Consider the following 17,839-nt stretch of genomic DNA (forward strand, 5'->3'; position numbering starts at 1 on the left):
GGGCATGCTGGGAGTTGTAGTCCTAAACTACAACTCCCAGCATGCCTGGGCAGCCTTTAGCTGTCTTGGCATGCTGTGACTTGTAGTCCTTTTGCTGTCTAATCTAAGCTAAACTACAACTCCCAAGCTGGGAGTTGTGGTGCCTAACCCCCTTTCACTTTTAATACTAAACTATGCTAAACTACACTAACTATAGCCCTACGCTATTTGCGTAGTGCTGCGCATGCGCAGTACAAATTTAGCTGCACTCGAACCTACGCATGCGCAATGGCTAGCGCTTTGCCCGAAGCACTTTAAATCTGTTTCCCGTTCCCTGAGCCAACAGGGAGCGGGGAACAGAGCCGCGGGCGGGCGGGGTGGATGGCTCGCGCAGGCGGAGGACACACGACACTGCTAGCAGGCACAGGGGTCCCATTAGCAGTGAATAGTGATCGCGCTGGCGGGTGACACTGACTGTCAGCTTGTGCGAGGGGCACACAACAGGCACAGCGGGGAGGACACAGTAAATGGATTGATTTCTGTGGCTCCATTCCGCTCTCGGAATCGGGCCACAGACGCCATAAGAGCTCCGTGCAGCTTCGGGCTATCACAGGGAGAGATCCTCTCCCTGTGATAGCCCAAGTGAGACTGCCGTGAGCTACGATGCCTGATGACTAAATATGTCACGTGACACTCGCACAACCACCCCCCCCTCCAGCCCCCGCAGTAACCAATGGTTGGGGGGTGGTGTGCAAGTGTCAGCCTATAGAATGTGATGGAGGCGGAGCGCTCGAGCAGGGAAAACTGCTGAGTCACTCCATCACAATCTATGGCAAATTACAATCCATGGCACTGCACCGGGCACTGTAAAAAGTGACTTGTAGTCACAAGTGGGTGCTCAGCTTCAACAGGTTTAAACTCCAAAACCTTCCTTCAACAAGTTCCAAGAACAAAGCGGCACTCCAGGATATGCAAAAAATGGTGTCTTTTATTCACCCATCAAGTACACTGTACTTCATGGGTGGAACTATATGTGTGTCTATATAAATATATGTGTGTGTGTGTGTGTGTATATATATATATATATATATATATATATATATATATATATATAAAACTCAATGGCCTTCATTTACTAAAGACCAACCGACTCTTTCTCGGTTATTGCGCCAAAATTTTAGTGGCAACGTCTGTGTGATTAATTATGCGACAAAAATTTCGTCGTACAACAGACATTTTAGAAAACACTGAGTTTTTTTTTCACTCTGAGATGGGCGTGTTTTATGCAAAAATGGAAGTTTTACCAAAAAAAAACAAAAAAATACTCTGAGTACTTAAGAAAATCACTCGAGAAAAAGTGTGAGTTCGCCTCACACATAAACCGACAGCCAAGAGGCTGAGTGAAATTCCAAAAATGGAATTATTTGAACAAGGGACTGTCACTGAGTTTTGTGTGAAAGTAACTTGTTTTATAACCTCAAAACATTTTGTACAGTTCAACAGTTTTATGAATAAAATATTGAATGTTTTTGTGATAGTTTAACCCCTTAAGGACCAGGCCTTTTTACACCCTAGGACCAGAGTGTTTTTTGAACATCTGACCACTGTCACTTCAAACATTAATAACTCTGGAATGCTTTTAGTTATCATTCTGATTCCGAGATTGTTTTTTCGTGACATATTCTACTTTAACATGGTGGTAAATTTTTGTCGATACTTGCATCCTTTCTTGGTGAAAAATCCCCAAATTTGATGAAAAAATTGAAAGTTTTGCATTTTTCTAACTTTGAAGCTCTCTGCTTGTAAGGAAAATGGATATTCCAAATAATTTTATTTTTTATTCACATTTCCAATAGGTCTACTTTATGTTTGCATCATAAAGTTGACATGTTTTTACTTTTGGAAGACACCAGAGGGCTTCAAAGTTAAGTAGCAATTTTCCAATTTTTCACAAAATTTTCAAACTCACTATTTTTCAGGGACCAGTTCAGGTTTGAAGTGGATTTGAAGGGTCTTCATATTAGAAATACACCATAAAAGACTCCATTATAAAAACTGCACCCCAAAAAGTATTCAAAATGACATTCAGTCAGCGTTTTAACCCTTTAGGTGTTACACAGGAATAGCAGCAAAGTGAAGGAGAAAATTCACAATCTTCATTTTTTACACTTGCATGTTCTTGTAGGCCCAATTTTTGAATTTTTACAAGGGGTAAAAGGAGAAAATTTATACTTGTATTTGTAGCCCAATTTCTCTCGAGTAAGCACATACCTCATACGTCTATGTAAAGTGTTCGGTGGGCGCAGTAGAGGGCGCAGAAGCGAAGGAGCGACAAGGGGATTTTGGAGAGTACGTTTTTCTGAAATGGTTTTTGGGGGGCATGTCGCATTTAGGAAGCCCCTATGGTGCCAGAACAGGGAAAACCCCCCCCACATGGCATACCATTTTGGAAACTAGACCCCTTGAGGAACGTAACAAGGAATAAAGTGAGCCTTAATAACCTACAGGGGTTTCACGACTTTTGCATATGTAAAAAACAAAAAAAAATTTTTTTTTTCATGTGTGTTTCCCCCAAATTTCACATTTTTGCAAGGGTTAATAGCAGAAAATACCCCCCAAAATTTGTAACCCCATCTCTTCTGAGTATGGAGGTACCCCATAAGTTGACCTGAAGTGCACTACAGGCGAACGACAATGCTCAGAAGAGAAGGAGTCATATTTGGCTTTTTGAGAGCAAATTTTGCTCAGGGGGCATGTCGCATTTAGGAAGCCCCTATGGTGCCAGAACAGCAAAAAAAAAAAACACATGGCATACCATTTTGGAAACTAGACCCCTTGAGGAACGTAATAAGGAATAAAGTGAGCCTTAATACCCCATAGGGGTTTCACAACCTTTGCATATGTAAAAAAAAAAAAAAAAAATTCACTAAAATGTGTTTCCCACCAAATTTCACATTTTTGCAAGGGTTAATAGCAGAAAATACCCCCCCAAAATTTGTAACCCCATCTCTTCTGAGTATGGAAGTACCCCATAAGTGGACGTCAAATGCACTACGGGAGCGCTACAATTCTCAGAAGAGAAGGAGTCACGTTTGCAAATTTTGCTGAAATGGGGGGGGGACATGTCGCATTTAGGAAGCCCCTATGGTGCCAGGACAGCAAAAAAAAAAAACACATGGCATACTATTTTGGTAACTGCACCGCTAAAGGAACATAACAAGGGGTACAGAGAGCCTTAACACCCCACAGGTGTTTGATAAGTATTCATGAAGTGGGAGGTGAAAATTAAAAATGTGATTTTTTTTACACTAAAATGCTGGGGTTACCCCAAATTTTTCATTTTCACAAGTGAGAAAATGTCATTGTAAATGTGTAAATACATTTCTTTGGAGTAAGGACATACCTCAAGTCTGGGCGTAAACAGTGTGCACACCGGTCTCAGAGGTGCCGGAGATCAGTCAGGGTCCTTGAGCTTTGGCTTTCTCCTATGGAGCAAGAACAGTGGGACCCCCCCTCAAGGGGCATTACATGGGGTAAATAACTGGGGTACACTAAGTAACTAAAATGGGGTACAGTGGGACATAAAATTATAAAACAGATTATGTTCCCAGAATGATGACCCAGAGCATAGCCAAAACAAAAAAATATGCCCCCCCAAACCCTATGCTCTGAATCATCATTCTGCAATGTGATATGTGTGGCCGTCCCTAACTTGTTGCCTCAAATGCTCAGGTGGAGAGAGAGTGCTGCGCATTTGAGGCAACATAAAAAGTCCCCGATGATAGTGACTTAGTGACTCATGACCCATTTTTTATTAAAAAAAAATACCCCCAGAGGTCTTATCAATTTTTTGGTTAAAACTTAAAATGTACTCTGGACTTGGTACATTTGGGTCAAATTGTGGAAAATTAAAATGAAGAGGGAAAATTTAGAACTCCATGGAAGTGTGATACTCCCTGAAGCAATCCTTAATGCAGAGGCCCGGATTATCTGGGCAAGTGTCACATTGAGTGGTGGTGTCCTTCCGAATCCCCCTCTTGTAACACACTCTGCATCTTTTCTGGGCTCGTCCCTTCTTTCCAGTGTGGGGGACCTCACCTGGAAAGTGTTGGCCAGAACGATCCTGTCACCTATTACTTCAGTTCCTTGGGAAGTCCGGCCTGCTCTTTCCCGGTCGCCAAAGATCAGGACCTTTAGGACTTCTTCTTGGAACTGGAGTAATGTCCCTGTGTTGCCAGCGTACTGGGACAGTACAAAAGAGTTGTACATGGCAACCTGTACCATGTAGACCGCAACTTTCTTTTACCATACCCGTGTTTTCCGCATGGCGTTATATGGCTTGAGGACTTGATCAGAAAGATCAACTCCCCCCATATACAGATTGTAGTCCACGTACACGTGGTAACCCTTAGCCAGCAATGGGTGCACAAGCTCCCAAACGATTTTCCCACTAACACCCAGAGTGGGGGAACAATCTGGAGGTTCAATACAGGAATCTCGTCCCTCATACACTTTAAACTTGAGAGTGTACCCGGAGGTACTCTCACAAAGTTTATAGAGCTTCACGCCATACCGCGCCCGCTTTGAGGGAATATACTGGTGGAAGATGAGTCTCCCCTTAAAGCTGATAAGAGACTCATCAACCGAGAGCTCCCTGAGGGGTACATAGGCCTTCAAAAATTTGGCCCCTAAGTGATCGATGACCGGCCTCACTTTGTAAAGCCGGTCATAGGCGGGATCACCTCGGGGTGGACATGCCTCATTATCTGCATAATGCAGGCATTTCCAAATGGCCTCGAACCACCTCTGTGTCATGACCATACTGTAAAGCGGGGTCTGGTATAGGATGTCCCCGCTCCAGTACTGTCTGACACTGGGCTTTTTGACCAGGCCCATATGCAGCAAGAGGCCCCAAAATGTCCTCATTTCTGCTGCATCAATGGTGCACCATTCATTGGACCTTGCCAAAAAAGAATCAGGTTAGTGGGCGATGAACTGCCTGGCGTACAGATTCGTCTGCTCCACCATGTGATTGACAAAACTGTCACTGAAAAAATAACTGAAATAGTCAATTTCAGTGAATCCAGAATTGTCAATCCGGATTCTGGAGTTGCCAACAAACTCCGGAACCCGTGGCTGATAACCCTCTGGGGGTCTCCAGACAGGTTCACCGGAAGGGGGCTCCGGTAAACTTGTCTGGGGGGTCGGACTCCTTGTACTAGCGGCATCACCACTCACACTAGTGCCGGCCACTGGGCCACTATCATGGGGGGTGCGTGGCCTCGCCTGGCAGCGTCTCTATGGTGGTGGGAGGGGGGGGCGGTGGCGGGGGGGGGGGGGAGGGTGTGTGTGTGTGTGTGTGTGTGTGTGTGTGTGTGTGTGTGTGTGGGGGGGGGGGTTATGTACTGTGTGTGTGCTTAGTGTATACTATATATAACGGTGTGTGATTAGAAATCACACACTTATATGGGGGGAGAAATATGCTGCAGCCAAAAAAAAAAAATGGGGGGGGCTAATGCAGCGCCCTGAACCCCTAATATGCAGAAGACCCTTGGGGACCTATTAGGGGGGGAATTTTTTTTTTTACTACAGTTTTTTACTATTTACCCTACCTTTCCCTGGGCTGTATGCTTTCCCTGATCTATGGGGGGCTTCTTTTCTTCTCTGGGGGCTCCGATCTCGGCAGAGGGGGGGTCCCCGGCTTCCTCCAGCAGCTCTGACCGCTGACTGAACCCAGCCAGCCGCGGGAGCTGCAGGAGGATGCTGTTAACTCCTCCCCTGCCGGCTGCTATTGGCTGGACGATCATCCAGCCAATAGCAGCGATCCTGGGGGGGTGGCGAAATCGCCACCTCCCCCTTGTATCTCCGGGTCAGCGGGTCACGTGACCCGCATCGCCGGAATAGCCGCAAATCGCGGAGAACGCCGACATGGGGGGGGGGGTCTAATGACCCCCCTGGGCATTTGCACGGGATGCCTGCTGAATGATTTCAGCAGGCATCCCGGTCCGATCCCCGACCGGCGGGGACCAGAACTACCCATGACGTAACTGTATGTCCTTGGTCCTTAAGACCCAGGGTGTCGGGACGTAACATTACGTCAGGGGTCCGGTATGGGTTAATGTTCATATTTTTTTGAACACATTTGCAATATTAGGTTTAAATCAATTTAACACCAAAGCTGATAAACAAGGATAATTGTTGTAATGTTTGGAAAATTATAACACATGAATACTTTTGATTCATGGAAACATTTTTAAACAAACAAGTCTAAACCATTTTGACTCACACAACTAATTTCCCATAGGGACCTATAACACTGCACACACTGATCTTTCACATTGATCACTGGTTTCTAATAAGAAACCAGTGATCGATGATTCTGCCGCTTGACTGTTCATGCCTGGAGCTCAGGCACTGAGCAGTCATTCGGCGATCGGACAGCGAGGAGGCAGGTAGGGACCCTCCGGCTGTCCTGCAAGCTGTTCGGGATGCCGCGATTTCGCCGCGGCTATCCCTAACAGCCCACTGAGCTAACCGGCAGTTTTTACTTTCACTTTGAGTGCGCGGCTAAAGGGTTAATAGCCGGGTCCCGGCTTCACTATGACGCTGGGCCCGCCGTGATATGATGCGGGGTCACCGTGGGACCCCACGTTATATCACGGGAGCGGGACCAAGGACGTACTCATACGTCCTTGGTCCTTTAGGGGTTAAATGTCAACTACAAACATAGAATAGATAAATTAACCCTAACCCATCCCCATTTGAGAGGGTCAGGGCTTTAGTTTAAAGTCCCATGCATGTTTATGGGAAATTTATGTTCCAGCATAACTTTCAAACGGCGTATGGATACGCCTTGACGTCCTGGTACTTAAGGACCGGACCGGGGTGACTGCTGATATCAATAAGCAGGCACCCCGCGCAAATGCCCAGGGGAGTCATCAGAAACAAGCCTCCAGCTGTTGCAAAACAACAACTCCCAGCATTTCTGGACAGCCACTGACTGTCAAGGCATGCTGGGAGTTTAGCAACAGCTGGAGGCACCCTGTTTGGGAATCACTGGTGTAGAATACCCCTATGTCCACCCCTATGCAATCCCTAATTTAGTCTTCCCATGCGCATGGCGCTCTCTCACTTTGGAGCCCTGTCGTATTTCAAGGAAACAGTTTAGGGCCACATATGGGGTATTTCCGTACTCGGGAGAAATTGCACTACAAATTTTAGGGGTCTGTTTTTTCCTTTTACCGCTTTTGAAAAGGAAAAGTTGGGGGCTACACCAGCCTGTTAGCGTAAAAAAATTAAAATTTTTACACTAACATGCTGGTGTTGCCCCATACTTTTTGTTTTCACAAGCGGTAAAAGGAAAAAAAAAGACCCCCAAAATTTGTAACGCAATTTCTCCTGAGTACAGAAATACCCCATATGCAAGCGTAAAATGCTCTGCGGATGCACAACAAGGCTCAGGAATGAGAGCGCACCATGTACATTTGAGGCCTAAATTGTTGATTTGCACAGGGGTGGCTGATTTTACAGCGGTTCTGACAAACGCAAAAAAAAATACCCATATGTGACCCCATTTTGGAAACTACACCCCTCACGAAAAGTGACAAGGGGTATAGTGAGCCTCAACACCCCACAGGTGTTTGACGAATTTTCATTAAAGTTGGATGGGAAAATGAAAAAAAAAAATTTCACTAAAATGTTGGTGTTACCCTTAATTTTTCATTTTCACAAGGGAAAATAGGAAAAAAAGCCCCCCCAAATTTGTAACCCCATCTTTTCTAAGAACATACCCCATATGTGAATTTAAAGTGCTCTGCGGGCGAACTACAATGCTCAGAAGAGAAGGAGCGCCATTGGGATTTTGAAGAGAAAAATTGTCCGGAATTGAAGGCCACATGTGTTTACAAAGCCCCCATAGTGCCAGAACAATGGACCCACGACACATGTGACCCCATTTTGGATAAGGGGTAGAGTGAGAATTTACACCCTACAGGTGTCTGACAGATTTTTGGAACAGTGGTCCGTAAAAAAGAAAAATGTTATTTTTCATTTGCACAGCCCACTGTTCCAAAGATCTGTCAAACGCCAGTGGGGTGTAAATACTCACTGCACCCCTTATAAAATTCTGCGAGTGGTGTAGTTTCCAAAATGGGGTCACATGTGGGGGGTCCACTGTTCTGGCACCACAGGGGGCTTTGTAAATGCACATGGCCCCTGACTACCATTCCAAACGAATTCTCTTTCCAAAAGCTCAATGGCGCTCCTCCTCTTCTGAGCATTGTAGTTCGCCAGCAGAGCATTTTACGTGCTAACATGGGGTATTTCCATACTCATTTTCTCCTATTACCCCTTGTAAAAAATGTAAAATTTAGGGGAAAAACTGCATTTTAGTAAAAAAATTAATTTTTTTCATTTACACATCCACCTTTAACGAAAAGTCGTCAAACACCTATGGGGTATTAAGGCTCAGCGGACCCCTTGTTACGTTCCTTGAGGGGTGAAGTTTCCAAAATAGTATGCCATGTGGGTATTTTTGCTGTTCTGGCACCACATGGGCTTCCTAAATGCGACATGCCCCCAAAAAAACATTTCAGCAAAAGTTGCTTTCAAAAAGCCAAATGTGACTCCTCTTCTGAGCATTGTAGTTCGCCCGCAAAGCATTTTACGTCCTAACATGGGGTATTTCCATACTCAGAAGAGATGGGGTTACAACTTTGGGGGGGCATTTTCTCCCATTACCTTTTGTAAAAATGGTAAATTTGGGGGAAAAACTGCACTTTAGTGTGAAATTTTTTTTTTCCATTTACACATCCGATTTTAACGAAAAGTTGTCAAACACCTGTGGGGTGTTAAGACTAACTGGACCCATTGTTACGTGCCTTGCGGGATGTCGTTTCCAAAATGGTACGCCATGTGGGGTTTTCTGCTGTTCTGGCACCAACGGGCTTTCTAAATGTGACATGCCCCCCAAAAACCATTTCAGAAAAATTCACACTCCAAAATCCCATTGTCGCTCCTTCTGAGCCCTCTAATGTGCCCGCCGAACACTTGACATACACATATGAGGTATTTCCTTACTCGAGAGAAATTGGGTTACAAATTTGGGGGGCTTGTTCTCCTATTACCACTTGTAAAAATTCAATAACTGGGTCTACAAGAACATGCGAGTGTAAAAAATGAAGATTTTGAATTTTCTCCTTCACTTTGCTGCTATTCCTGTGAAACACCTAAAGGGTTAACACACTTACTGAATGCCATTTTGAATACTTTGAGGGGTGCAGTTTTTATAATTGGGTCATTTGTGGGGTATTTATCATATGAAGGCCCTTCAAATCCACTTCAAAACTGAACTGGTCCCTGAAAAATTCAGATTTTGAAAATTTTGTGAAAAATTAGAAAATTGCTGCTGAACTTTGAAGCCCTCTGATGTCTTCCAAAAGTAAAAAACATGTAAACTTTATGATGCAGTCATAAAGTAGACATATTGTATATGTGAATCAATGTATAATTTATTTGGAATATCCATTTTCCTTATAAGCAGAGAGCTTCAAAGTTAAAAAAAATGCAAAATTTTAAATTTTTTCATCCAATTTTTGAATTTTTCACCAAGAAATTATACAAGTATCGACAAAATTTTACCACTAACATAAAGTAGAATATGTCACGAAAAAACAATCTCTGAATCAGAATGAAAGGTAAAAGCATCCCAGAGTTATTAATGCTTGAAGTGACAGTGGTCAGATGTTCAAAAAATGGCCAGGTCCTTAAGGTATATTTGGGCTGGGTCCTTAAGGGGTTAAAATCCTATTCAAGTCTATGGGAAATATATGTTCCAACATAACTTCCAAATGGCTGGATATATTTCAATAATACATGGTACATATATTACTTATATATCAAATAAAAATATAGGATAGATAAAGTAACCCTAACCTACTCCGTTACATGAAGAATGTTTTTTTTGTCTCAAGTTGCATGCAAGTATCTCATCTCTGCTCTGCATCTCCTGGTGAGTGCGTCAGTCTGGCTTGCAAGCCACACCTCTCCCGCATGGCCCACCACATCTCACAAAGCCACACCTGCAATGTAAGCCACACCCCTTTTGGATGACATAAGTATGGGATGTGAGAACGTGATATGAGGACAAGTGCTTGTTCCTATGTTGCCTTTCCTCCGACACAAGGATTAAGCAGGAAAAACCGTCCAACGCTGGGTACTTAGCTAGTAGTATATGTATGTGTGTGTGTGTGTGTGTGTATGTGTAATACATATATATATATATATATATATATATATATATATATTCATAAATGTACATCCCTAAACAAGAATACAACAGTACATTTTTATAATACACCCCTGAAAATTTCATACTGTATTAATGCTAATCGGTCAAAATCAGATCTTGTCCGGAATTCATACCGTGTGGGTATCTGGAATTAAAGGGGTACTCTCCTGGTAAACATTATTATAATTTTTTATTTTTTTTCAAATCAACTGGTGCCAGAAAGTTAAACAGATTTGCAAATTATTTAATTAAAAAAATCTTAATCCTTCCAGTCAGCTGCTGTATGCTCAACAGAAAGTTATTTTCTTTTTGAATTTACTTTCTGTCTGAACACAGTGCTTTCTGCTGACACCTCTGTCCATTTTAGGAACTGTCCAGAGTAGGAGCAAATCCCCATAGCAAACCTATCCTGCAGGATAGGTTTGCTATGGGGATTTGCTCCTACTCTGGACAGTTCCTAAAATGGACAGAGGTGTCAGCAGAAAGCACTGTGGTCAGACAGAAAGGAAATTCAAAAAGAAAATAACTTCCTCTGGAACATACAGCAGCTGATAAGTACTGGAAGGGTTAAAATTTTCAAATAGAAGTAAATTACAAATATATGTTTAACTTTCTGGCACCAGTTGATTTTAAAAAAAAAAGAATTTTTTTTTTCCAGTGGTGTATTCCCTGTTGAATAGTTCAGGTCTCAGATCACCTCCTCTTGAATTTCTAGAGAATCTCTCTATGCCTTTAAAGGAGTAGTGTAGCGGAAAAAAAAAACTTATCCAAAAGGATAGGGGATAAGTTATAAATCACGGGGGGAGCGACTGCTGGGAACCCTCCTTCACCCCCCTCCCCGCAGTTTCCTGAAGTCTGCCGGAAGTGGCCATTCCGACCCTGGTAGGAAGCCGTGGCCAACACACCAACTCCATGTATCTCTATGGAATACATGGAGGGGGTGCGTTGGCCGGCGTTCCGTGTGGGAGTCAGCATGCCCCCTTCCTGCAGACTGCTGGGGCCCCATTCAGGAGATCGTGGGGGGTCCCAGCACTCAAACCCCCGTGATCTATAACTTTCTAAGGATCTCCTATTCTTTGACTAGGGGATCATTTATTTTTCACTACAGAACTCCTTTAATTTTCCAACTGGTAGTGTCTCCCCCATGTCTCCTTAAAATCTTTAGATAGAGCTATGGCGTTAAGCTGGTTAATTTTTGCATCAGAGCTATTATACTGCACTACAGGAACTGGATTTCCTTTCTGCATTCAAGCAGGGTAAGCTACTCTCTTCACAGAGGGGGCATGCAAGATGTCCATGAAGGAGGACCTGGATAAGGTGGAGGAGGAGGATAGGCAGCATGTGTCAGAAGTTGATGCTGATTGGAGCAACTGTGGAGGTGTCACTACTATTTCCTGGCCTTGTTGTGGTGAAGCTTTGTTCTGCAGAATGTTGGCCCAGTGCGCCATAAAAGACATTGATTAGCCCTGGCCATAGCTACCATGAAATGCACTGTTTTGCACAAAAACTACTGCATGGAGTGCCTGACCGTTTCTGCCACATGATTGTGCAAAGTGGGGACATCTTTTTTTCATAAAAATGACAGCAAATAGGTATGCACCACCTGGGCTGGGCAGACCCTATTAATTGCCTAAAGGACAGGAAGCCAACAAGTGGATACAGTAGCGCCTGCACCACCAACATCTTGGCCAGATGCAAATTAAGTCACACTACAACAGGTGACTGAACGAATACTGTTGTCTGTATGACATAGATTCCTCAATAGACAACTGATGGGATAGAGGAGGAGACACAAAACTAATGAGGAGAAGACAGACAAGGCCTGGCTGATAGTTAGGAGGGATCTAGAGCAGCAGCAGCAGGGGCAAAGTTTTCCTCACATTGTGGAGCATCTTGACTGTCCCAGGCAGCCTTGTGATGCCGCTACATGTACCTACGTAGAGACATAGCTCCTATACTCATACCCGGGCCATGGCTTACTTTATCATCATGAGCTCCTTCCTCCCCCCCTAGCATATCCATCATGATGCCTTACAGTATCCCCACTACGCCTACCATCCCCAGTCCCACTAGTGATATGCTTGGCCACTGCTTTTACCTCCTCTGCAACACTCTACAAAGGTTGACTGTCCTTATACAACTCCTTCTCTTCGCTAATAATATCCTTCTGCTTAGCACTGTACATGGCAGGGGTGCTCGGTCCTTTACCCTATCCAACTACCACATATTGGGGTGATTTGTCACTCACCTACTAGTCAACTTATACTCTCAAAGCTAGAAATGTGCATTAATGCTAAACCCAGCTACACATGCCATGGTTAATTTTTTATTTTTATTAAACGCATTCAATCTGAACACTTAAAATTCGAAGTTATGTTAAACCCAGGTAGAAATACTATATGTTAAATTAAAACAAAAAAATACACGTAACATGGCCTTGGATGGCTATGCCACATATACTCACAACACTTTTAAATGTGTACTTATGTTTAACCCACGTAGAAATACTATGGCCCTGATTTACTTTTGTAAACCAGACCAGTTTTGTCAAGATGTGCACCAAAATGTTGCGCAGTGGGACAAAAAGGGGACATGGCCTCCTGAAAAGGGGCGTGGTCAGGCAGAAAAGGGGCATGTTCTCACCACCCGACCTATTTACTATTGAATTCACAGAAAATCCTGTGAATAAATGGCTGCAGATTTCCACCAAGAAAATGCTGGTTAGAAAACTTTCCTGACTTGGGATCAACTAATAGCTTGCTGGGATGGAACAGCTGTCACCCAGTAAGCCTCAAAAGGGGCATTCCAAAAGGCCAATACCTCCGACTGAGGAGGAATTGTTCGAGTCTGAGGGTCTTCCAACAGGAAGCGATTGAATTACGTAGAAGATTTAGGAATAGGGGCTATCCTGATTATGTGCTTCGAAGGGCCTATAAACATGCATTAATGACCCCACAGGAGACACTCTTGAGACCAAGCATGAAGGAAGTCACGGGCAATCAGTTACGGATAATAGGTATCTTTGATAATGCAGCCTCTGTGGTTCGGGAATCCTTGACAAAACATTGGAATATTTTAAAGTTAGACAAAGATTTGGGAGAGGTAATAGGTGAGAGACCCATGATTACTTACCGTAAAGGGCAAAGTATAGGAGACACAGTGGTGAGGAGCCACTTGGCTCCAATGAGGAGAGGGGCCAATACGTGGCTGGACAGATATGCACAACCTTTGGGCTGCTATAAATGTGGCCATTGTAAAGCGTGTGCATATGTGCTTAAGACAAAGGAGGTTACGAGTGATGTGTATGGTGGCAATCTGAAGATCAGGCAATTCATTAATTGTAGTTCGAGAGCCGTGATTTATTTGGCCCAGTGTCCATGCCTGAGCTATTATGTGGGTAAGACTCTACGGGAACTGCGTAGACGGGTTCTTGAACATATTGGTGACATCCGCAACAACAGGGATACACCGTTGGCCAAACATATGAGGGAACATCATCCTAATGACATGTACAGTGTCAGATTTAGGGTATTGAACACATACGCAGCTCTCCAAGAGGAGGGGATCTGGACCGTTTGTTACTCCAAAAAGAGTGCAAATGGATCCATAAGTTAAAAACCTATACCCCCCACGGCTTAAATGAGCAACTCAATTTTTCATGTTTTTTGTAAAGACGCACTGGGTGGAGTTTTTATTGGAGGATCTAGGTAGATAGGGGAGACCCTAGTGGGCCTTAGAGATAGACCTCCAATAGGAACTCAGGATCGTCAGGGTATATAGGAGGTTCCAGAGTGGGGCCATCCATTAGGGGTGAAGCCGCATAGGCATAGGGCTGTGACATTAGGGCCAAGTAGGGTGTTATTACACCTAGGGCCCAGCCTATTTCCCCTTCTCACCCGCACTCATGCATCAGGGTACACTGTTTATTTACTCCACCCAGTTGGCTCATTGTATAGCCCCCCGCACTCGTAGCCTCGTGCACGTTGCCCCTCCCCTATTGGAAGTTATATGTAACTCCTGTTTTTTGACCCTGTTTAATAATATAATAAATTATTTATATAATGCATAATTTATTTGATTCTCACATAATGTGTGGTACCAAATATTTGGTCTTTAAATATTTGTATATGTATCTAGATTCCTCAGTGACAATCGAGATAACTATCTTGTTCCATATTAGAAATACTAGGATAATTCAGTTACTGACCTTTATGAAAATACATGAACTTCCTGCATGGACCATAAACAGTTAACACGTCCGGCGTGTGCTGGTAACCTAGCACCGCCAGAGGACGCGTCGCCCAGGGAAGCAGGGCGGGCGCACCGGACGTGACGCATTGGTCGCGCAGGATATAATGTCAGACGCCGGCTTCCCCGGCAGCGCACTGGGCTGGATATCAGCCGGCCTCTTCGCCACTGCGAGAGTGCGCGCCGCCGGTATACTCTATTGAAGTCACGGAACAGTGAGTACACTCCATATGGAGCATTTTCTCCTTACAGGTGGAATGGACAACTGAATATTGAATAGGGCCATGTCTATCTTTTTTTACAGGGCAGCCAAGTGGAGGTGTTGAGTGAGTGAACAACGTTATGTTGACTGATTTAAACAAAGAACAGTTACATATGGCCATTTGTCTATACACGTGTTCCTTTTTCTCTTCTTTTGCAGGATAAGCCCCCATTGGCACCGGACTCTAGGAGATATATCCATATGGCTTTCTGTTGATATTTTTTTATATATCTAAGTACTGCAAACAAGAGGCCATCGCATGATATGCACATTGGCATGCTGTGGCCCCTTGTGTGAGTCAGTTCAGGTGATATATATCCTGACGGTCTTCTGAGATTGACTCCTATGTTATCTCCCCTGATGACATCACTGAAATAGGCGATAGAAACGCGTTGGGCATATCAGTCACCACTTGGGTTGACTGAGGGAGTAATTGTATGTTGAATGACCACTAGTTGGATGTGCTTGTATAACACTATAGCACTCCCTACTTGAATATTATTGATGAAGGAATATTGATTTCTTCTTTTAGCAGTATTACTCTGGTTTAAAGATCATTGGGTACATGCACAAAACGGCACTATTTGTACTATATGAATCTTTTATTTGAGATTAACAATTAAAAGTTATGTTTTAAGCCACCTCTTATCACTGGTGTAGGTCAGCTGGTGTTATTAATTATTGATTATTGGTTTAGAGGTCATTTTGAACAGATCGGTCGTGTACAGGACCTAATTGGTGTGCAGTCTGTTGTATCTTCATAGCTAATAAAGTGGAATCCTGCAAGTCGGAAACATTTCACACTAGCAAAAACTCAACACCCTTAGAATATCAGGGCCTATATGTTAAATAAAAATACATGTGATTTGTCCTTAGATTGCTATGCCATGTTCACTTGCAACACTTTTAAATGCATAGCTATGTTAAATCAATTAAACCCAGAAAATATATGTAACTTAGCCTAAATGTATATTTCACATTCGGTGCTTTTTATGTGTATTTATGTTATACAGGTCAGCCCACTGCTTTGCTCAGCTGGCTCGGATTTGTAGTGCACCAACTGGACACAGTACCTCAGGGGACAGGAGGTCACTCTCTGAAGTCAGCCCACTGATTAATGTTTTGCTCAGCTTTTACTGAAATGTTATTAGATTTGTAAAGTCTTTATGGAATGAGTCGTTCCTGTTCTCTTAAAAAAAAAAGCAGCTCTTAAACCCCCTTTCCCAATGGAGTGTCCTCATAGGCCTGGGAGCTGTATGACACATAATGCAAAGCAATGATTGGATAACCCGGGCTCACATGATTTTGATGATAGCTGCAAGGTATGCTGGGCTACCTTACCAACAAGCTATAGTTAAATTATTTCTGGAGGTGGTACATTAATCCAGATATTTACTCTGAGTGCCATATTTGGAATTGGCAAGGACCCCCTAGAAAGGAACAATTGATATGTCTCCATAAGGGTTTTTCTTTTTGGTCTTCCTCTGGATTATAGGTTGAACTTGATGGATTCTTGTCTTTTTTAGTCTGGGTTCACATGGGGATCGGATCCGGCTGGGAGATGGGAAAACTGACACTACCATATCCCAGCCGGACGCAGATTTTTCCCTGTATCTGACTCCAGTCGGCTCATTAAAATTAATGAAATGGGGGCTGGGTCTGGCTTGAATTCGTGAGCACCTATTTTTCCCTTTTCCCAGCTGGATCCAGTCCCCGTTTGTAAGAAACATGATGTGAACCCAGCCTGAGACCTTAGGAACCATGTAACTCAAGGGATAAACTACTTTACATTTTTTAGCCCACCAGTGGTTAGTTTCAAGCTAGTGGCAGCATGGAAAAGTACCATCCCATTACAGAGGAACCAAAGTACACCTCCAGCCTACCAGCTGGAACTAAGGATCCCTTTCCATGTTCCACAGGGGATCAAAAATGTCTGTCAGAGCTTCTGGAGTCTGTTGTATGCCACCATATTGGGTAAGTCTTGCCCCTATTGCAAAGACCATGATAATGGGAAGTGAAAGGAAACCCTGCAGCTGGAATGTGTAGCCAAAACACTCTCATATCACATTAATATAGAGACAGGAGCATTAATTTACAGACCTTAATATAGAGACAGGTTCACACTAGTACAGGAAAGTGGTGTGTAATGGCCACCTACACCACTTGCGCCAGGGTCCCTGTGCGGTCACAGTGACCCTGTCAAAAATACACTCTATTTTCCCATAAACTCAAATACCTAGTAAGTTTTTTTTTTTTTTAATCTACAAAAATGGATTAATTAAAAACTTGGGCTGACATCCACTAGTCTGTACTAGCACAAATGCTGCTTGTTACTATCAGCCAGCTGGCCGTATCTCTGTGTTCCTAACAGCTGACTGCCCTGGATCTGCAGTAGGCCTACGGTCAGATAGCGGATTTAGCACTTAAAACATATACTGGACATGCTACACCACGAGACCATGGGCACGTGCTATATAGAGAAGTGCTGAATTCTCAATCCACCATCTAACTGTACGACAGTCAGCTGTTTGGAACACAGAGACACGGAGGGCTGCCCGATCGTAACAAGCAGCATTTGTGTTTGTTCTGACTAGTGGATTTAAGCACAAGTTTTTAATTAATCCATTTGTATAGAGTTCATTAAAACCTACTAGGTATTGTACAGTTTATGGGAAAATATGGTGTATTTTTGGACCACCCCTAGTAGCTGGTCAATGGGTATATAATTCAAACATTAACCCTCCACATATTGATCTTGTAGGTAGTGTAATCAGGTTTGGTCTCAGGACACGAGCTAACACTACACATGAAGTAGTGGCTGATAGAGAGGAGCGAACTTACTCTGATTCGACTAGTCACAAACGTCTCGGCTATGCGTTTTCTGACTTCAGCCTGCATAAATTAGTTCAGCTTTCAGGCGACTGGTGGGCTGGAAAAGGTGGATACAGTTCTAGGAGACTCTCACCTAGGACTGTATCTTAAACCTTATTAAACACCTCCTGCAGGAGACACTCTTCAGAACAGGCTTCCCCTATGTTATAGACTTTTATAGTAGAGGGCCT

The 17,839-nt window shown here is 43.5% G+C and overlaps 1 protein-coding gene across 1 annotated transcript in view; it reads right to left on the bottom strand.

Annotated features, from left to right (window-relative positions):
- Nucleotides 1–17,839, bottom strand: part of LOC130306059 (uncharacterized) — a 151,750-nt gene that overhangs the window by 133,202 nt on the left and 709 nt on the right. The gene's annotated exons all lie outside the window — the stretch shown is intronic.

The sequence above is a fragment of the Hyla sarda genome, chromosome 1 (genome assembly GCF_029499605.1).
Source record: "Hyla sarda isolate aHylSar1 chromosome 1, aHylSar1.hap1, whole genome shotgun sequence".
NCBI lineage: Eukaryota > Metazoa > Chordata > Amphibia > Anura > Hylidae > Hyla > Hyla sarda.